At 42.7% G+C, this 16,878-nt stretch overlaps 1 long non-coding RNA gene across 1 annotated transcript; it reads left to right on the plus strand.

The window, feature by feature from the left end:
• Positions 1-15,700: 15,700 nt before the first annotated feature.
• On the plus strand, positions 15,701-16,337 carry LOC134481823 (uncharacterized). The gene is made up of 2 exons (XR_010057667.1): positions 15,701-16,018; positions 16,206-16,337. It is a non-coding gene; the product is annotated as an uncharacterized LOC134481823 (long non-coding RNA).
• The last annotated feature ends 541 nt before the right edge of the window (positions 16,338-16,878 follow it).

Consider the following 16,878-nt stretch of genomic DNA (forward strand, 5'->3'; position numbering starts at 1 on the left):
ATGCTTCTACGTCTAGAATTGTTCTAAACCCTACATCCTCATTTGCACTGACACCTCTTGGCCTTCCCGATGCCTGCAGTGTAAGCTCCTCCCTCTTAGTGGAACAAAGCAGCCGCATAGACTCTACTCTACTCTTCCTTGGGTACCAGCCACATTCCTATCACTTGTCAAAACCTCAGTCACACTCAGTCACTTTGCTCTTTCCTTTGTGTGGATGTCAATCATCCTATATAATCCAGCTCAATCCTGTCTCCTGCCAGATAAGTCTGGTTACTTTTCTTCTCCATGTCTAGTGCTAGTCTGGCAAGGTTACACTGTCTCACGACTGGTAACATTCTTGCCAAGGTCTCTAAAGTACACTAGGTTTGTTTCAGTTTGGTTTAGTTTGGTTGTGTTTTCAGGAACAGAACAATATTCTATGAATTCTGGCTTTGTTTTCTGATTTTTATTCTTCTATCTCTTCTCTGATATCTGGAATAGCGGAATGTGATAAATTGAATTTTACTGGTCCCCAGCTGGCTTCTATTGGTAACATTCTTTTTCTCTCTCGTTTTTCCTTTCTGACTTCACTTATTTTTTTACAGTGTGGGATATGAGGTTGATTGAATAGGCTTTTTATTTGGTGGGACTCTTTAGGCCTTTGCAAAGAAAAACAAGTCTCTCCATTTGCACAGTAGTAACAGAAGAGTTGACATCATTGCTGCAAAATGGAAATGTCCTTGAAAGCCACGAAGCTTTGTTCTTCCCAGTGTAATAGGAAGGGCAGTGCTGTGTGGCGGTGTCTGAGCTTCCCAGCAGCCTCCCTTGTACTTCAGACTTGTAGCTCCCACTTGCCTTCATCCTACCCATATCTTACTGAAACATTATATTTTTATTGTTGATCAAAATAGTTATATATTATGCAACACCCACCCATGAAAGCCAATACTCCGGGATCCCAGAGAGATTTAATGTTGGATCAATGATAACCCAATCTCCCAGATTCCTGCTGTCCACCTCACTCAAATCTCCCAGTCAATTCAGTTATTTCATTTAGTCACATGACCACTTCAAATCATCACTTGGCTATTGCTATCCCTCCAATGGTAGACGCTGGACTATTTTACTTTGAGATACAATAAGCATTTAATGATCATGGACTAAATGAATTGCTTCTACTTGGCCTCTGCTTTTTCTTAGAAGTTCTATGAGACGCCGGGTGGCACGTTATCACAGGTAATATCACAGAGCTAAGTTGCATTATAATATCACTTATGATTTTTCAAATACAAAATGGGTTGGGGAAGCATTTCTGATCATAGGAATGACCCAGATAATTATAGAGAAATCCTTTCTAAACAGAAAAAAAAGTCATGAGTTGAGTTGATTTAACATATAATGCTAATTGTAATCAATACCCCGCAACTTACAAATATTGTTTCATGCGTTCTTCGTATCAGATCATGATTAGATGAGGACTGTTACTAGCCTTTCGTTCCTGATGAGATCCTTCTCTGTTTAGCACCAAGGACCTGATAGCCAAGGTACTCATTATTGGAGTCACAAGGCTGCCATAACCTTACATAGTCTTTCAGTTACTGTACGTATTCAGCCTGAGTCAGTAAACTTCTTATTTAAAAGTAGTACACAAGGTTGCTATGGCAATGACAAGCACATAACACTGAGCTGAGAGCAAGTGATTCTCAACTTTCGTTTTTGAGAATGCAAATTTGCGCTTTTCATTAACCCTTTCATCATTTTTAAATTTTCAGCGCTTTGAGCTATCATTGACCTCAATGCTTGATTAGAAATGATGGTCTGCCTTTACCCACATCGCCACCTGCGTTACTCTAAAAGAGGCCCCGTGTTTCATTTCCCCTTTAAAGAGTTGTGAAGTACAGATATGTCTAAAAATTCTAATGATGTAAAAAGAATAGTAAGAGTGAAAGGAGGGCTCAACCCTATCAGATGGGCAGTCTTCACAGAACGAAGCAGTTATTTATGTCTGGGTCTTTAACACCTGTGTCTTCCACACCGGCAGGAGTGCATATGATACAAGCACGCTTTTGTCTCATCTGTCAAATGGGTAATTCTGCTGTTTTTCAGCTTAACTCAGGTTAGACAATGACGTTGTTGGGCTATTGTTAGTCCTCAGGCAAGCCAGCAGATCCCACAGGACTAGAATGGGACTTTAATAGACTGACTTAGATACACAGTCATCCAAAAGAAGAAGCATTTCCTGTTCTGTAAAAGAGAAGGAAAGGCTACCAGGGTGACAAATGTAGACACGGGCTGGGCAGGAGAGTGGGAGAGGGAACCAGGAGCTAGGGATGGGTAAAGGAGACACGGCAACCGACAGCGTCATAAGCTAGGCTGTGGCTTCATAAGCTGATTTAAAAACACGATATTAAAGAGTGTGAACATAGGTACCCTGTGTGAGATCAAAACCAGACTAATAGTAACCTCGCAAGTTAAGGTTTCTGTCTGCAAGTAGGACACTGGAGAAAAAATCTCCCATTTGTCCTGTGAAGGTTAAAGTTTCTGTTTGTAGTTAAAGAGAAGGTTCCAGTTCGTCCCGTGTTAACTCCATGCCAGTCAAGAATTCTGGCCCATAGATATACAGCCACCAAAACTAGATAAGATTGATGAAGCTAGAAAATGCATGCTGAAAGGGACAGGATATAGATCTTTCCTGAGAGACACATCCAGAGCATGTCCAATCCAGAGGTCAATGCTAGCAGCAAACCACTGAACTGAGAAGAGGACCCCCTTTGGGGGAATTAGAGGAAGGACTGAAAGAGCTGAAGGGGCTTGCAACCCCATAAGAACAACAATGCCAATCAACCAGAGTTTCCAGGGACTAAACCACTACCCAAAGACTATACATGGACTGACCCAGGGCTCCAACTGCATATGTAACAGAGAATAGCCTTATTGGGGCACCAGTGGAAGAGGAAGTCCTTGGTCCTGGAAGGTTGGGCCCCCAGTGCAGGGGAATGTCGAGGGGAGGGGCAGTAAGGGGGAGTGGATGGGGGGAACACCCCTATGGTGGAGGGGGAGGGGATGGGGGGTTTATGGACAGGAAACCAGGAAAGGAAATAACATTTGAAATGTAAATAGAGAAATATATCTAATAAAAAATATAAAATTTCAAAAAAAAGAATTATGTTTGTAATTAAGAATAAGTTCTTGTTTCTTAGGTCTGATACAAACTGCAAAACAGGTTCTTCAACCTACACTGAACTTGTGGCCCCATTCTGTCCTCACCCTGTTCCTTCCCTTTCACTGTGTCTTTCTAACAATGTCCACTCTCTGGCTCCTGATAGCACTCATCTCTCTGAGACAAGGGACTGTGAGAGAGCTGCTCTCTAAAGTCCTGACTTAGGGAAAGGCACCTAGACTGGCCATGGCCTGTGCACTCCAGTCTAAAGCTTGCATCCATTGACTAGTGGTGGATTTGGTCTTTCTCCTTGCATTTGTCAGGATTAACCCCTGTATCAGTGGCCAATGCTGATTCAGCAGCCATGAGTTATTAAATGATATTCCTGGTGCCAACTGTTGAATACTTCATTATGCACTGCTGGATAGGACGGCCCCAGAGGCCCCCAAGTCAGTACTGGCTATTGTCATTGTTCTTTGCCCTGGGTTAACTACAGGGAATATGTGGTAAGGATCTATTTTTGAAGATGCCATTCCTTGAAGATGCTATTTCTTGGTTGCAGAACACCAAGAAATAACGTTGGGCCTGAACTAGAAGCGTCCTCCATGTTGGCTCATGCCCACAGAGGGTAACAAAGCAAGAAGAAACACAAAGGGGAAAGACACGAGAATGAGAATGGGATGGAGACTTGGTGCGGGGTGCAGTTGTTAAGGGAGGGAGAGGGCATACAGAAGACAATGCGCAGGACGAGCAGTGTGTGCATGGTATCAGAGAATGAGTTTAAGGAAATATGAGACAATAGTACCATACGGGCCAGTCAGTGATGCTCTTCTCAAACAGATGAATGGCCATTATCTTAGATGAGAATTAGACCTATTTTATGTAGCTCCAAGGAGCATGACCAGGGTCAAAAAGCAGGAATTAAAAGGAAACAAATGTTACCCACATAAAGGGAATGAAATTGAGTATAATACTCTGGCCTATAATTTTCCTCCAAGAACTTACCCATAGCCTCACTAAACCTTTTCTTCTTTATGTACAGCTATTAACCTGCTTTATTTCTTATTACCTGAATTCCCCAGAAACTAATTTAGCAATACAAAAGAGAGAGAGAGAGAGAGAGAGAGAGAGAGAGAGAGAGAGAAAGAAAGAGAAAGACCTCTCAGACTCTCTAGATGATCCAAACGCCTTCCAAAGGATTATCTGTGATTAAAGGGTCTGATGAATCCTATACTGACTTTTGTAATGGGTGTCCTGCTGAATAAACTCACTCGTCATCTTCTGAGGAGATATGAATCATTGTGCTTTGTGAGTACTTAACAGACTCCCCATATAAGGAATACTCTGCCCTTATCTCCTCGCGGGCATGGTATATTTTTATTAAGAACAAAAGCCTAGACTTCCAGCTGGTCCTCCCGGCCCCAGCACCTGAGTTTTCGTGACTATTGGACTGCAGTAGAGACCCAGCATGAACATACCACATTATACTCTTCAGAAAGACCCCGTTCCAGAGACTTACAGAGAAATAAGAAACCGTGAAATGAGGGTGGAAAAAGAGAGCTTCGTTAAGTAACGCATTGCATCCTAATTCTACTCTATGGTCTGTTTAGGTCACAAATGCCTTTATTGTGTAGCACTAAATTGGGAAATCTTTTATTTCAAGGGCAAATGGCTCTTTAAAAAGTGGTGTGTGGAGAAGCCCCACTACTGGACTATGCACTTCAACTTGAACGCCAAGGCCCTTACGACTAAACCCAGTTGATATTGATTTCAACACAAACTCTGCTCCAGTCTGAAAGGGGTGGAGCAGCTTCTAATGTCTTCACCTTATGTCTCCCTGTGTCCGATGAGCCCGAGAACATCGAGACTGTTGTTTGTTCTCCGGCTTCCCATGGGCTCCATCTTAAAGGACAGTTATGTTAGCAGGACAGCCCCCACGGCTCGGCTGCTTGCAAAAACCAGTTTCATGCCACTTGATGACGCTCGATCAAAGTTCGATGCAGCCTCATGTTGATTGGGTAGAAAAATCAGTGCTTTGTTTGAGCATGGACCATTTCTGCCCTCAGGAAATGCTTTAAACATCATAGAACCAATACTTCATTAAAAAAAAAAACTGTCTGGCAAGCACTGTTTTGTCAACACACACACACTCACACATACACACACACACCACACTCACACACACACCACACACACACATAGACACACACACTCACACACCACACACTCACACACAGCACACACACACACTCACACACTCACACACACACACCACACTCACACAAACACCACACACACACATAGACACACACAATCACACACCACACACTCACACATTCACACTCACACACTCACACACACTCACACAATCACACACACCACACACACCACACACACACACACATACACACACATGCACACACACTCACACACATACCACACACACACCACACCACACACACACACCACACCACACACACACACCACACCACACACACACACACATACACACACACCTCACACTCACACACACACATACACACCACACCCTCACACTCACACACACATACACACATACACACACACCACACCCTCACACTCACACACACACCACACACACACCACACACCTCTCTAAATAGCACCAATGATCTACCTTATATCTACAAACTTAAGGATGTTTGAGACACAAAAATTCTTCTACTAACAATGGCTAAATCAAAAAGACAAGTAAAAAAGCTGTGTGTTGAGCTTGAATAATAAATATTTACCAGAATGGCTTAAATATTTATACTCTTCGAGCCAGTAATTCAGAAATCTGCCTTAAGAAAAAAATAACACAAAACTCAGGCAAATATTTATGCCCCCCAGTTTTTTACTGCAATGTTATTTATAATGGCAAAAAATATAGGTGTAGCATAAATTTCCAGCAATGGGGGTTAAAGTAAGATACAACTATTGGGCTGGAATGTTGCTAACTAAAACATTATGCTTACTAAATGTAATGTAGAAAGATGTTTAAAATGCAGTGTTCAATGAAAAAGTCAGCAAATTGCAATCAGTACAAATTGATAAAATCTCAACATATGAAGTATAGCTACACAGAAAAGGCCTATTACACCTGGGTGACGGCTCAGTGGGTACATCGCTTGTTGCACAGTTACGAGGACCTGAGTTGGAAGCCCCAGAATGAATGTAAAGCCAGATGGGTAGCGTATGTCTGCAGCCCAGTCCCAGTCCTCTAAAACAGGAGACAGAGACATTGGAGGCCCCTGGCCTGGTGCGGCACAGAACGAAACAGCCGGCCTCAACGAAGGCGGAAGGAAGGGACAGATACCATGTGTTGTCTTCTGACCTCCATGTATGTGCCATGCCTACACCCTGACACCCCCACATCCCCATCGCCCCCACGTCCTCACATCCTTACCACCCGCACAGAGCGCCGGGGAGGGGGTGGAGGGTGGGGAAGGGCAGCTATAGCCTGATTAATGCGGAAAGACACCAAGACATTGTCAACTGTTTCCCAAGAGTGAGTTACTAGGTGACTGCACTTGTTTCAGTTTTCCTCCATATACGTTATGTCTTGACATATTTTCTACATGTGATGTATATTGCAAGGAAGCAATAATCAAACCTCCTACAGATACTTCTAGCACCCGGGAGCCCCTGCCTCTGTGTAGCTCTGCTCTGTCCTGCACCCTGTCTGCATAGTCCTGGAGGATGTGTGGGGACCCACCTCTGCTCTGTGTGGATAAATTCCCAGCACCAGATAGCAACAGGCAATGCTGTTGGAACCGAGGGAGTGGGGAACTGCGTGCGCGAACCGTATGGCTATGGTCAGTGATCTCGGAGAATAGCTGGAATTAATGAAGTACTCGCATGATGTACAAATCATCTCATCAGAATAGTGCCTGGCATACTGAAGGCCAGCAAGATGGCTCAAGGAGTAAGAGGACTTGCCACTAAGCTTCCTCAGATAAGTTGGATCCCTAGAGTCCACGTGGTACTAGGCTGACCCTTGAACTGACTCCTGAAAGTTACCGCTGACCTCCTGATAATGTGAGTATGAGCGATACTCATTTTTAAATGATGTCATCGACTTCCGACTGTTTCCTCGTCATAAAATCTGAGCATACCGGGTTTGGTTTTATTTGTTTTGTTTTATCCCTTGTTTATTTATCATTATCTACATTTTCATGCCACATATATTCATTAAATAAATACATTTTAAAAAATTAAGGACACATTGAAGATACACATAACCAAATGAGTGAAGAAGCATAGGAGGATTGTGACCAATCAGGTGAGAGAGAAGTGAAAACGGAATCTAAAATAAAGGGCGTGTGGCAAAAATATGAATGAATACATAAATGGTAAGTATATAAATCTTCATTTTTCATGAAAGTTCCGGTTTCTTCCCCCTCCAGTGCTTTTTGTTTTTAGTTTTATTATTTTTGGTCAGGGCTGATATTGAACCCAGGGCCATGTGCTTGCTAAGCGAGTGCTCTGCCACTGACCTAACCCCTCAACCCTCTCCAGACTTTTATTGAATCTCAGAGTATAATTCTAATCACAGTTCTCCGAAATATAATCGGTATCTGTGAAAAACAGAGAAAAGACAGCTAATAGCATTGCAGACCTCCTTCTGTTAAAGGGAATTCTGATTCTGGGACAGCTGAAGTAGAGAGGAGAAATCCTCTCTCCAGGGCAGCAGTCAGCAAGCCCAGTCTACCTCTTGGGATCTCTGTCTTCTTCTTACCTTCCTGAAGTCATTCAACTCCATCCCAGCCACCCCAGGAAAACCTTGCCTGGAGCAAAGGAAGCATTGCTTGTCCTAACATCTGCAAGTGTCATGTTGGGTTCTGGGGGGATTTGAGAGCAAACTATTTACAGACTGCTGACCTGAGCTGTGACTCTGTAACAACTGTCATCACAGCTAGAAGCCACCTGGAAGGAGGAAGGGTCATTTAAAATGTCATCACTGGACACGAACTTCCTAGGGAACAACTGGGAATAATATGCAGTTTTAAATATTAAAGAGATTAATAAATAGGGCCATCCACCCCATGGACTACAATTGAGTGACTGGGTGTTTTTGAAATGAAGAATAATTTGCGAAAAACTTCAGCTTCTTTTTTTTTTCCCGACACTTCAAAAGGAGCATTTGTTTAAAACACTCCTTGACAGCTCTCTATCCGGACATTACCACAGGCTAAGAGGAACGGAGGGATGGAAAAACCAGGGACAAACTATGAGTTCCACACAGAGAAGATGACTAAGCCCTCTTCTGATCAAAAGAGCAGCCTGGAAGCCTCACATGACACAAGATGAAATCACAACTGTTAAGGGCATGACATTTGGGGAAGCAGGGGCAGGGTTCTGCTAAGGACTCTAGGCTCACAATGCCAAAACCAAAACCAACCGAATGGGGGAAAAAAAAAACCCGAAATATAGAAGAAAACACTGCCAGAGTCAAAAACGGAAGAACGGAAGTGCAGGCTGGAGTGAGACTGCACCATGACACAAGTAGACATTTATCTGCATTAGGATAGAGACCTGGGAATCTGGTATAAAATCGGATGAAATTTAACAACTGGAGAATATCTTTAGGGGAAGTCACTGGAGGGGAAGTCACTGGAGGGGAAGTCACTGGAGGGGAAGTCACTGGAGGGGAAGTCACTGGAGGGGAAGTCACTATAGCGGCTCAAGTTAGGAAGGCAACATAAGTATCCATCGAAAGGGAAAGAAGGAAGAGGCAAGAACCTGGCAGTTGGTCCCTCTTTTGTTACTCTGTGCAGTGGGAATGGGAGTATAATTAAATAGTCAAAGAAATTAATGGGTGCGCAAAGATTTCTATATGAGAGCCTCAGGGAGACACTTAAAACTTAAAAAAAAACTTTTTTGTAAGGGAAATATTTATCAGTTTTTTTCTTTAGATGGTTCAGAACCCCTTTCCATTTCAAAGGAGCTTACCATTGTTAAGTGCAGCTAAAATGAAATATAATGCATATAAAATATGTATATAAACCAATCCACTGGATTTCCTGAAAGTATTTTTAACAAAGCCCATCTGTATATATGAGCAATAATAGTTTTTAAAATAATGCTATCAATTTTTGACCATTCCTTAGTCATGAAATCTAAACATATCACTTTTTATTCTTCATAGACGTTTATATTATCTACATGTTAGAGGATGTTTTCAAGAAACCAATAATTATGTATCAACAAACAAATGTCAATCTTGACTACTGCCTGGGTCCTTTGGTGATGGCTGAAACCGTGTTTGAAATGCTTTCACAGGCCTGAGTAAATGGTGCATATACTTAGTGCTTTTTGTACGAGAGTTTCATCCATACCTCCTGTCAAGTGTGATACACCCAGTAACTGACCAGGGAGTTCCTTATAAAAAATGTCATAATGAGAGGCCAAACCTACTCCATTTTGGGACCAGACTCTTTCTTAAAGGGAGAAAAAAGGCCTGAGAACTTGACCTACAGCAGAACTGGGGCTGCACCCACGTACCAGGAAGGACCCCATGGCTTGTCCTGGATGGGAGTTAGCAACTTTGTAACAACAGTTAGTCAAAAATTAGTCTGATTGTTTCGGATGTCCTTTCAGACTGCTCCTGGTTGTAACTATCTTGCTTCAGAGCACCCACCTGCCCAAGTACAATAGTTATTCAACTACATACTTGCCAGACTAAACTGTCCTCAGTCACTACCATTTCCTGTAAAGTCTTGTCCCCTGCAGCTGAGGCTGCGCTCTTCATTCTGCTGTCAGAGATGGCCGTGTGGCCCAAGCCAGAGCTTGTAATAAAGAGACCCTAGTGCTATTACATCAGAAACGGCTCCTTGATGGTCTTTTGGGGTGCAGGAACACTGCCTCGCACAACAGTAACAGGTGAAGGAAACACAGGTGCCTCAATGTAATAGTCGGTTGACACAGGATTAGAGATACTCGCTACATCACCGGCTCCACCACAGTCCTCCACAATTGCTGACCCCACCATGCTCTCTAGGCATCACAGTGTTTGTCTTGAACAAGGAAACTTTCCTATTAGTGAACTCACGTTTCCCTTCACACAGACAGTCACACCTCAAAGGTCGATCACTGAAGGAAGGGCTCAGAGCGTAGGTTAAAAGTCATGTGGGTCATGATGGTTGCCAGGATTCGATAGTTGTATCATCGATTCACCAACCAGAATGTTGGATGGAAATCTCTTACTTTCAGGAACTCTATTCTTTCTGCAGGATCCCACCCTACTGATTGGCCATTCCAGTGATCTTTCTGAAAGTTCAACATGGCTCTCGTAGCTCCATTCTTAAAGTTCCTTAGTACATACTTTTTTTTAGCTCCTTCCTAATGTGTCATGGATGGTCTGAGATGATCTGACCTCACCTTCCTTTTATAACCCAGTCTTAGAGAGTATCTCCCCACCCAGACTCTGTGTAAGAGTTATTTCTTGATACAGGCCTGGCCCCTCCACCCTTTTGTGGTCCCTGGGGAGGCAGTGGTCTGATCTGTAGGCTGAGAGGAGTAAATGTCATGTAGCCTGGGCACGGAATCCTTTTTTCCCTAGGAAGCTTTAGGGTTTCTACTCCTCCATATTTAATTTCCTTACTGGTCCAGTCCATCAAGTCTATCCTGGGCTACATCAAGTCTATCCTGGGCTACATCAAGCTCCTCTGGATGCCAGTCAAAAGTCCATGTTTTTTTTTTCAACCTGGCCTCATCTAGTAAAAAGCACCTAATGCTCTTTCCCCATTTGCTAATTTTAAATTTCATTTCTTGACTGCTGTTATAGAACAGAGATGAAAGATGGCGCTCACTGAGATCTGCCTGGAGGATGCAATAGGAATTCACATTTTAGTTTTCTTTTAAGTTTATATCATTTAGTCAATACAGCCCTTCCCCCCTTGCCTTGGTGAAGTTCCTTGAGCCTACTCCCAAACTCCACCTATGTACTTGGAAAGGGTATACTTGGGGTTTGGGGGAGTGCTTGGTTTTGTTCTTTTTTCTCTTTGTCTCTGCTATGTGGTTGCTTGGGTATTTTTGCTGTAAACCTAAGAGACCTAGGGAAAGAGTTGATTTGTCCAATCCTGGTTACTGCATGCTGGCTGCTCTGACAGAATGCTGAAGAACAACAGAAAAATGGCTTGAATTGAGAGCTAAAGTCAACACGCCCAGAAGATGCTGAGGTGGTAGTCACAGCCATGGACCACAAATGGACAGAGGCACCGCCCTCCAGGGGAGGGTGCTTGCTCTGCAGTTCTGGACTCCATCAGTCACCACATTAAAGCTGAGCATGGCAGAGTGCATCCGTGACCCCAGCATTGGTGAGTCTGACCAGAAAGACATACTACTGGCTCAGTGAGAACCCACCCCAAAGCTGAAGGGGAACTTGTACAAGAGAGATGGACAGTGGTGGCTTGGAGATCAGACAAAGTGAGTCAGGGTAACGACAACATAGCATATACATGTAAGGAATTGCCATAGAACAAATGTAATAAAATAATGATAAAAGTAAGAAGGTAAGTGATACAGGCAGACACACTGTGAACCTGCACACGGGCACACATGGGCAAGTGCCCTGTACACACATGCACATAGGTGCACATACTACATAGATGCACACAGACATGTAGAGGCATGCTTACAGACACATAACATGTGAAGAAGTAGCATTTAACAGTATCATCTCTGGAGTGGGTAAATGGCTCACTAACCAGGTCTACCTTTTGAGGCACTGCAGCACTGTCAACTGTACTCACAGCAGAGATGATAGCAAAGGTGACCCCTACCTCCAAATGACAAATAGCAGACAAAATAAGAGAATACAAACCACATATGACCGGTTAAGAATAATTTATCTATCGAGCACCTCCAATGTACCAGATTGTGGTGGTTTGAATGGCCTTGATAGATTTTCATGTGTTTCAATGCATGGACCATATGGAGCGGCACTCTTAGGAGGTGTGGCCTTCTTAGAGGAAGTGATCATTGTGGGGAGGGGCTTTGAAGTCTTGTATGTTCAAGCTATGCCTGGTGTAGCTCACAGTCCCTTCTCCTGCCTGCAAATCAGGATGTAGAACTCTCAGTTTCTTCTCCCGCACCATGTCTTCCTGCAAGCCGCCATCTCTCCTACCACGAGGATAATGGACTAAGCCCCTTAAACTGTAAGCCAGACCCAGTTAAACATTTTTCTTTATGAATTGTGTGGTCATGGTATCTCTTCATAGCAATAGATGTCCAAACTAAGATACAGCTGTTTTTCTATGGGGCTGGAAAGACAATTTCTGTACTGTGAGGCTCAGGGAACAGAAACTGATAGCACAAAAGAGAAAAAAGAATTTGGCATCCCGAGTGGAAATATGCATTTTTATCAATATATACCTTTTAAAAGTCTGTCTAAATGGTCAGACACCGGTAATTGACTTTATGCCTTAATTTGACAAAAGTTATCAAATATCTTTTAAAATGCCAGCACTGTCCTGGGATTTAAGCTGAATCTATAATTATTTAGTCGCAGTTCTAATTTACACTGTTCCTTCAGAAAAGCGACTGCACTGTGGGCTTATTTCATAATTGCCCTTGTCAGTGACTTCAATAGGCATAATCATCCTATCCTGGGGTTTCAGATATGTGACAGATATCACACTGCTCTTCCCTACTCTGCCCATGACAAACGTCACCAATGAGTTCGAGGGCTTTTTCCCCCTGAACATAAGGATGGCCTTTGAAACCTGCTAAGATTAAGTAACACTCTCTTATGATCAATCCTATAATTGACTAATGAGGCAAAACCCATTTGCCATTTTTCACAGGGCTTAGACTTCACAACCGTCAGATGACTCCTAAGTGTGGTATTTAGGAAGAATGACTGTCTACTAGCCTCCTGCACTTTTTAGGGTAATTAATGCCCATGGCAGTTCCAACGTCTCCTAGGCTTAGCACTACAAGCACCCATTTGCTTTTAACCTCACTGACCCAGAGGGCTGGGGCTGCACCCTATACAGACAAGAAAATCAGGCTTTGGTTCACTCGTTTTATTACTGTTTTAGTTTCTCAATTTATTTGCCTCTGGATGTGAACTAAGTAACTTATAAGTGGTAATATATAGCAACAAATAATACTGGAAATTTCGTATCCATGACCAGTATCTGTAAACACTGCTCGATATGTATGAAATGTCCACTGCTGTGCATGTGTAATTAAACTAATGATACTCAATAAACAATTTTTATTTATAATCCTATCACAGTTTTGATATAATACACATGGATATTTTTTGTTGTAGTTTTTCACAATGAATCCTGAAGTATTTGGTATATATCTTATTTAGGGTTTCACTGCTGTGAACAGACACTGACCAATGCAAGTCTTATAAGGATAACATTTAATTGGGGCTGGCTTACAGGTTCAGAGGTTCAGTCCATTATCATCAAGGCAGGAACATGGCAGCATCCAGGCAGGCATGGTGCATGAGGAGCTGAGAGTTCTACATCTTCCTCTGAAGGCTGCTAGCAGAAGACTGACTTCTATGCAGCTATGGTGAGGGTCTTATAACCCACCCCCACAGTGACACACCTACTCCAACAGGGCCACACCTTCTAACCATGCCACGCCCTTGTCTGAGCATATGCAAACTATCACAGTAGATTTTTACCAATCAACATTTGAGTCCTAAGAAAGCTGCATAGTTTCTAGGCCAAGTTAGTTTTCAGTTAGAACATGGGACCTAGTTGGTATTCTGTTTATAGAATTAACTCAACCTGTCAATCAATGACCAAGCAGACTTCTGCATAGCCCAAACAACCATTTTCCAAGTTTCTCATTGGACACCTCCAAGGTGGTACCCAACGGGAGTGGATCCCAGGGTAAGACAAGTCTCAAAGGTTTGTCATATAAGATTCTGTTAGAAATTAATGGATATTAAGCACACACACACACACACACACACACACACACACACACACACACTATACCATGTGCGATATTCAGTGAAGTAAGAAATGTTCAAGTTGGATAGAATCCTAGAGATGTGTGAAATGTACATTCTAGAATCCTGAATAACATTAGGCCCTTCTGACTTTGGTATGGCTAGAAATCTAGCATCAGGAATGGGACCTAGAGAGGAAAAAATTCTACTGTTTTCCAGGCTTAAGCTATTGAAGAGTTGGGTGTGGCGACAGGGAGAAGTGACTTGACACACATCGCTGGACACTGAGAATGAGCCATGGTTGGGACAGTGTGTGCTACAGGGAGAGAGGGCCAGCTGAAAGGTGGAGGATGGCTGCAAGATGATCTGTGGCTACGAGCAGAAGGGGAAAACCAGTTGCTGAAACCATACTTTGTAACAGCAGGGCCTGGAGAAAGATACTTTTTTAAAATTGAAAACATTGATGAATTTTTTTGTTGTTGTTGCAGTGAAAAAAAAGTCTTGTAGAGACTCCAATATTAAGAGGTCCCATGAAATAAAATACATTTCCAACCACCTAGCGTAAAAGACTAGCAGGAGGAAAATACATCAATTTAAAAACAAAATTTAGTCGGTTTCCACATTGCATCATGATAGCAATTTATTGTAGACTCTGAAAATCAGTTCAGAAAAGAAACTATTCCCAGAGAAATAAAGTAAATCTCACATATGCTTGTAAACATTCAAGTTCTCGATAAAATATGTGCATAATTTAAAAGTTATGTTTTATTTGTTTTCAAAGAATCTTTTCCCAAATTGACATTCATGCCAAATTGTGAGTCTACAATATACAGCCACAGCACTGCCATTAGTATGAGGACAAATAATAGATAGAAGACCATTTTGCCATAGCATGACACCCCCATTAATAACCAGAAAGCAGCATGTAGATTACAGACACGTGAGTCCACAGTCCTTACAACTGGAAACTGACCCCACATGAGAGGCTTTAGGGCACAGTTTCTGTCTGTACAACATTCAGTGGTTACTGTTTGTAACTTCATGTCTCTTAATGTATGAATTATTTATGTTAAATCTTGTTCTATATAGGAACTATCGATACAAGCATATAATATAGAGTTATAAGCGTCAGTCAACTAGCCATCTTCAGTCAGTATTCAGAGATGTGACCTTAAAGGTTTGAAGGCTGCTATTCAGAATAAATAATTACAAGTAATAATCGGGGCTAAAGGCAAAAATCAATACAGTGGCTCCTAAGATTAAGGAAACCAATATGAATCTTAGAAAGTAAATCATCTTTGCATCCCATCAGGGCGTCATCACTCAAAACCACAGCACGCTTAAGAACTAAAACTGTGTAGGATGCAATGATGGAGTGGCCTGTGAAGTAGATCACAAGATGTCGACAGATTCGCAGGGGCAAACCATCCCTTGTGTTTACGGAAGTGTGTTCCTATCCTTGTAGAGGGATGGTCCAGTGGGAGAGGTAAACACATAATTTTAGTTTACCATTGTATATTCCTTTCTTGTTAAAACAAAGTTTTGGCATATAACAAGACTAACCTTTACCCCACTAAACAGGCCAGGCTGTCCCTGAGGCATATGCTGCGCATGCGCTCCACGCAGCCAACGCTACCCGGAAGCTCAAGTCCTCCCGAGTCACCCTCCCAATGGCAGGTGTATACCAACACGTCCCACAGAGATCAGCAAAGTGAAATAGCAATAGTACTTTCTCTCTACTCCAGCGTGTCCGCATCTTCCTTCCATCCACAAAAAATCTTATCTCTTTGCATACGATCCACAAGTAAGAAGATGTCCTCGGGCTTTAAACCCCGAGCCTCAGAGGAAGTCCGGAGGAGATAGAAACCCAGTGAATTAGCTACGCTTTTTGTTATTTTTTATGGAATTTGTTCTTTGGCAACTTTGTACATGTTTACGGTGTGTTGTGATTTCTGACTCCCCTCCCTCCTCTCTTATACCTTCTTCCTGTGCCTGTTACCCACTCCTCTATAAAGTCCCTCCCCACACTCATCTCCTTTGGGTGGTTTTTGTGATCTACTGAGTTAAACCGGACCCACCTCTGTGACCATGGGTCACCCATTGCAACATGTGTTATCTTTTGTAGGTACAAAATTGAAGACAATCTGCCTGCCCTTTAGAACAGAGGTTCTCGACCTTCCTCATGCTATGATCCTTTAACACAGTTCCTCATGACGTGATGATCACAAACCATTAAATTATTTTTATTGCTATTTTACAATGGTAATCTCTTTACTGTTAAGAATCCTAATGTAAATATCTAAAATGCAGGGTATCTGATATGTTTGACCCCCCCCCCAAAAGGTGTCCCAACCCGCAGATTGAGAACCACTGCTCTAGAATCCACCTGTCACTCATAGATCCAAATAAAAATTCTCCCTGGTCCAAGGAGGGTTAGTGAGTAGGCAGAAATCGGGGAACGGCTGAGGTTGGAAAAGAGAGGTTTACAAAGCCTGCCATGAGGTTATCAGACCCAATGCTGGAAAAATTAATCACAGAGGCCTCCGACAGAGCTTCAGGTAAATCATCTGAATCTACAACCAGCCTAGTAGTGACATCAAGAACTGTATGTCCTGGTCAGGGTGACAGTTGTTGACTGTAAAATTCTAGACAGTTATTTTTCATATAAATTTCTATGAATTGCAGTCCCTGGGCAGCGCCACTGTATGGGACAGTATTGGAGGCTCTGTGTAGCGAACACAGTTCTTGGTCCTTGCTGGCACCTGACTGAGCATCTCTCACACAGTCCCCACGCTGGG

This window comes from Rattus norvegicus, chromosome 14 (assembly GCF_036323735.1).
Source record: "Rattus norvegicus strain BN/NHsdMcwi chromosome 14, GRCr8, whole genome shotgun sequence".
NCBI classification, from domain to species: domain Eukaryota; kingdom Metazoa; phylum Chordata; class Mammalia; order Rodentia; family Muridae; genus Rattus; species Rattus norvegicus.